Source organism: Canis lupus, chromosome 7, assembly GCF_003254725.2.
Source record: "Canis lupus dingo isolate Sandy chromosome 7, ASM325472v2, whole genome shotgun sequence".
In the NCBI taxonomy this organism is placed as follows: domain Eukaryota; kingdom Metazoa; phylum Chordata; class Mammalia; order Carnivora; family Canidae; genus Canis; species Canis lupus.
In genome coordinates, this window is record NC_064249.1 from 25948541 (window position 1) to 25954306 (window position 5766).

A 5766-nucleotide genomic window follows, 5' to 3' on the forward strand; every position below is an offset into this window, starting at 1 on the left:
ACACTACATCAAAGGGATACATGCATCCCTATGTTTATAGCAGTGATCTTTACAATAGTCAAATTATGGAAGTAGCCCAAATATCCATTGATAGATAAACAGATAAAGAAGTGGTGATATATATCATTAAATTTTATATATAATTTAATATATATTATATATTAATATATAATAATTAATATTATATAATTATATATAATGGACTATTACTCAGCCATAAAAAATAATGAAATTTTGCCATTTGCATCAACATGGAGGGAACTAGAGCATACAATGCTGAGAGCAAAATAAGTCAGAGAAAGACAAATATCATATGATTTCACTCATATGTGGAATTCAAGAAACAAAACAAACAAGCAAAGAAAAAGAAAAAAAAAAAGAGAAAGAAAGAAAAACCAAAACATAGACTCTTAACTACAGAAAACATAGGGGAAGTGGGTAGGGAGATGGGTGAAATAGGTGATGAGGATTAAAGAGTACATTTATGATGAACCCTGAGTGAGGTACACAATTGTTGGATTACTATGTTGTACACCTGAAACTACTGTAATACTGTATGTTAACTACATAAAAACTTAATAAAATACAATACAAATGTGAATAGATATAGAGGACTCCCATAGCCAGCCACAATGGAATAAGCCCATTGCAACCTATATCTCCCACTGATTACCTAAAAACTGCAGACAACTACATAAAAGCAGCTATCTGACAACTCTGAAAAGTTAAAAAAGTAAACAGATTAAGGAGGAAAAACTAAAAAAAAATTTAACTTAATTTAAAAAGGAAGAAAAACTAAATTCGAAAAACCCATACAAGGGAGAGTTTCTTTGGTACTTTTATTCTTTTGTTTTCCCTCTCTGACCCAAGGATTTTTTTTTCTATTTTTCTTTCCAGTTCTGCACACAGGGTACCCCAAATCATGAACCTGCAACTTGGGTATCACATTGCAAGGGTGGTCCCAGCACCTAAAACTTGGAAGAAAAACAAAAAAAACAAACATATTTTTGGCCAGGAGAACTGGAAAATGGAATTTTGTGACTCAGAAAGAACGGAAGAATCACTTTTCTTTTTTCCCTTTCTCTTTTTTCTTACCACTTTGTCTTGTGGGTTGCCCCAGTTATAAAGAATTGCATGTAATGTGTGCTAAATAAGATCACTGTCAACCCAGAATTCTTTGGCTAGCAAAAATCTATCAAGAACTAGGGTGAGGGGTGCCTGGGTGGCTCAGATGGTTAAGCATCTGCCTTCAGTTCAGGTTGTGATCTCAGGGTCCTGAGATCAAGCCCTGCATCGGGATTCCTTGCTAAAAAGGGAATCTGCATCTCCTTCTCCTGATTTGTGCTTGCTTACTCTGTCTCTCTCTTTCTCTTTCTCAAGTAGGTAAATAAAATCTTTTTTAAAAAAAGAATTATGGTAAAAGAAGGACATTTAAGATAAAGAAAAGCTAAGGCAACTCATTCAGCAAAATTGCTCTAAGAAAAGTGCTAAGGGAAGTTTTCCAGGTAAGCTGAAAATGATACAAGAGAGAGACTTGGAACTTCAGGACTTGAGGAAAAACAGCAATATAATTAAGAAATGATAATGGATAAATATAGTAGTTTATTTTTCCTCAGATTTATTCAAGTAGGTATAACTATTAAAATAAAATTGTAGGGGATCCCTGGGTGGTTCAGTGGTTTAGCGCCTGCCTTTGGCCCAGGGTGTGATCCTTGAGTCCCGAGATCAAGTCCCACATCAGGCTCCCTGCATGGAGCCTGCTTCTCCCTCTGCCTGTATCTCTGCCTATCTCTCTGTGTCTCTAATGAATAAATAAATAAAATCTTTTAAAAAAAAAAAAGGAAAAAAAAAGAAAAAAATTTTTTTTCACACTGTTTCACACAGTTTATTCAGAAGTTTAAAATATGGGCATCTTCCCCTAAAACAAATCATCCCCTGCCAGTCCCCACACACAGACTATCACCACTCCTGCTAACTTCTCTTTACCGTGCTTACCAAACATACTTGCAAAACACCCTGGGATCAAAACCTCAGCTATTTGGTAATACAATGAAATGACAAAGTTACACAAAAGAATCTCATTTACTTCCTTTTCACTAGCAGACCATGAGTGAAAGATTAAAGGGCAAATATTACCTTCAACCTTCAACCAAAGTTAATGCTTCCCTATTATTCTCTTTTTCCTTCCTCTAAGACATTGAAACTCAAAGCAGTTTCATTTACTACTGTAACTCTGATATCCCATTTTTCTTTTAGGAATGGCTAAGTCAGGACATACTTTCCTTTCAAGTCGATCTTAACCTCAAGACTGGCAGAAAGCAGATTCCCAGTTGTCGCTTGGCCATGACGCTTTGCCATAGGCAAAATTACCACAGAGGTGCAAATGATACTTTCAGAGTTATCAAAAATCTTAAAATAATGCATTAGTATGGAACCTCCACATTTTTCTGATGCCACAAAATTCCTCTTAAGGTGGTGGCAGGTGTGAAAGAAAAGGCACTTTGTGCTAAAATTCAGAGGGTCTCTCGGGAGAGTGCCACAGCAGAGAGGCCCGGTCAGCCTGAGCAGCAGGCTGCCCTTTAAGTTGGAGAGAAGCAGCCCCCCTGCCCTGCCCTGGAAGGCATCTGCAAAGGAAAAATCAGTTATCATGATTCCAAGGCAAAATGGTTACTTAAATTGGAGAGGACAAATACAAATATCAGAGAGAGAGAGAGAGAGAGAGAGACCAAACACAGTTGCACCAAGGACTGAGGAGGAGCGAGCTTTACAGGGCCCTGTAGGCCAGCTTTCGCCTTCTACTGGGCTGGCTCCTTCACTTCAGAGGAGGTTCCAGAGACGGAGCAGAAACAGCACCTTGGCCAAGAGGGTTCCAGGCCTCCTGCCTCTGCCTGGACTCTCCCTGCTGTGTTCCCAGGAACAAACTGAGTTCCTGCTGACAGCACTTGTGGCTGCTGCTGGTCCGCGACAACATCCATCTTAAGGATTTTTTGATCCAGCCATGAAGGGACAGTAAAGGTTTTCCACATGATCTGGGACTCCTTAGCAAAGCCCAGTGGCTTCTGGGTCTTCTGAGAGCGACTATAGATCACGCTAGGATCCCCCACCAACACTCAGAAAAGCAGCATGAGTGTTTTAGATGGACAGGAGACAAATCAGTAGACTGAGGGTCTTTATCCCAGTACCATAAATAAAGTGCACCATGAATGGAGGCTGTGGGGAGCCACTCACCAGAGGCCAAGGTATGGGAGACACTACCCTCACCACACGCTCAGAGGATGGTGGGTCATTTCCTTCAGCCAGAACGCTGGCTGCTGAGGCTTTCATTATTGCTTTATTTCCTTAGTACTACGGAACTTTTAGCTGTAAAGGAGAAATACTTGGTGGGCTTGGCAGAAAGCAGGTCTGTCACAAAAATCACAGAAATTGGCTGATACTCAGTTAAGTGTATGTTACAATCTTAATAATGTTTGATGATGGCTGTTTTTTTTTTTTTCTCCTTCATTCTGATGAACTTAGGAAAACGAGTTTTTTAAAGAACTCTATCAAATTGGCTCATGAGGCTTCTGAAGAAGTGGTACAGCTGTTTATGGACGACGTAGTAGAAATGGTTGTCTTTGTTCTGCAGGTTTCCAGATGCTTTATGGAAGAGAATCCACTTACTGTCACATTTCAGGAGAGTTTACCATGACATACTGGCGGGTTCCATAAACTTCTTGGAAACTCTTTTCAAAGAGCGTGTGAGAGGAAAACCGTAACGTTGTACGTAAGAGCTCTGCTCCATTTAGGATTCTATTTCGAGGACACTATTTAGCTGCTTTCATGTAGGAAGGTATTGCCCCCCGAGCTGTCAGGCCCTCAAAGCGTTTGTATGTGTAATTGATGAAGACCCAGTCTTTGTTCTTGTAGTCAGTCTCAGGGTGATTACTTGTAGCCATTACTAGTTGGCTTAAGAATATCAGATTCTGGAAATTCATCCAAGTTTGAGGTATCATCAATGCTTTTGATTTCAATAATATTGCAGCAGGTCTCTCTCTGATATGTTCCCAGTCAACGTCTTCAAAAAAAGAATTACTTTTGATTTCCTCAACTCCAGGGGCTCCAATTCTATGTTCCCACTCAGAGCAGAATCTCAAAATAAGGTCCTTGGCTTTCTCAGAGATAGGAACTTCTGGAGGAAAAGTCAGAATTTCTTTCTAGTTCATCACCTTCTTATAGGTCTCTTGGGGGGTCTCAGAACAGAAAGGTGGGTACCTGATGAGCATCTCATACATGATCACCCCAAGCGACCACCAATCATAGAGCTTGTTGTACCCGGTCTTCATGAACACCTCAGGAGCAATGTAGTCCGGAGTGCCTACTGTGGAGAAGGCTAGCTGACATCTATTTCTTTTCCAGGTTTCTGCTTTCCTTTTGGAATTCATGTTCTGGAAAGTGAAATCACTGGGGAGGCTGTGGTTCAGATTCCTATAAAATTCTGTCCTATGTGCTTTCTTCAGTCCTGTGCAAAGGCCGAAGTCAGAAAGCTTCACGTGGCCCTTGCTGTCCAGGAGAAGGTTGTCTGGCTTGGTGTCTCTGTGGATGAATCCAAGTTGGTGAATGGAGTCTATGGCTAATACTGTTTCTGCTATATAAAACTGAGTCTGTCAGGGTATCTTTTTTCATTAATGGGGTCATCATGTCCCCTCCAGGCAGGAACTCCATGATTCGGTAGAGGTTTAGCTTATCCTGAAAACTATAGAACATTTTCACAACCCACAAACTGTCTGCCTCCCCTAGAATGTCACCTTTCCCACGAATGTGGCCAACCTGCTCTTTTTCAAGCATATCTGCTTTACGGAGTATTTTCATTGCATACACATGCCCTGTATCTTTCTTCTGAACAAGCCGCACCTCACCAAATACCCCTCTGCCTATCACTTTTAAGGACTCAAAATCTTCCAATCCAAGTCTTGTTCTCTTCAAATGAAGAAACTCTGTTTCCTTCCGAGCATGTGCGGATCTCCTCAGTCGCTTCTCTTCATCCTTTAGGCCTCCTTCTTCCATCACTTTTTCTAACTTCTTTTGTCTCATTTCTCGTTCTTCATGTTGAGCGATAAGGTTGCTATAAAAATTCTCCAGTGTCACTTTGGTCATGGTCACTCTTTCCTTTGTGTGATTACTCATGGAGGAACAAGGTGTTGAGCCTGTCATTGCCATGGCAGAGCCCCGGGGAAGAAGGGCTGGGGGCGGCGGACCGCCGCGGACTCCGCCGGGCCAGCGACCTCTCCCACCCGCAGACACGCGAAGCCCCCGCGGCAGCCCCCCACCGACCAGCCAAGACTAGGGGACGCGCAAGGGGCTCCGAGGCTGGGGAAGAAAAGAAAATTGTAACACTGATGGAATTTTTTAATGCATGTAAGCGCAATACATAAGACAATTTTAATATAAAGGGAAGAGGAAGATAAAGTAGTTTTAATTACTTGATTTAAAACTTAAACTCTCACTTTAGGTGGTAAAATACTAACTCTAAGTAAACTGTAAAAGGTTAGGTATGTATGTTATAATTCCTAGAACAGTCACTAAAACATACAGAGATAAAAAGTCAAGAGATAAATTAAGACATACTATAAAAATATTGCAATAATCTAAACCATGGCAGAAAATGGCAAATAGAGGAATAAAAACCAGAGAGAGGAAAATCTAAAATAAATAATTAAATAATAGAACCAAACCCAACCATATCAATAGTTCCATTAAAAGTAAGTGGTCTCAATTATACCAACTAAA

At 40.5% G+C, this 5766-nt stretch overlaps 1 pseudogene; it reads right to left on the reverse strand.

The window, feature by feature from the left end:
- Positions 1-3749: 3749 nt before the first annotated feature.
- Positions 3750-5280, reverse strand: LOC112648602 (serine/threonine-protein kinase 38-like; annotated as a pseudogene).
- Positions 5281-5766: the final 486 nt, after the last annotated feature.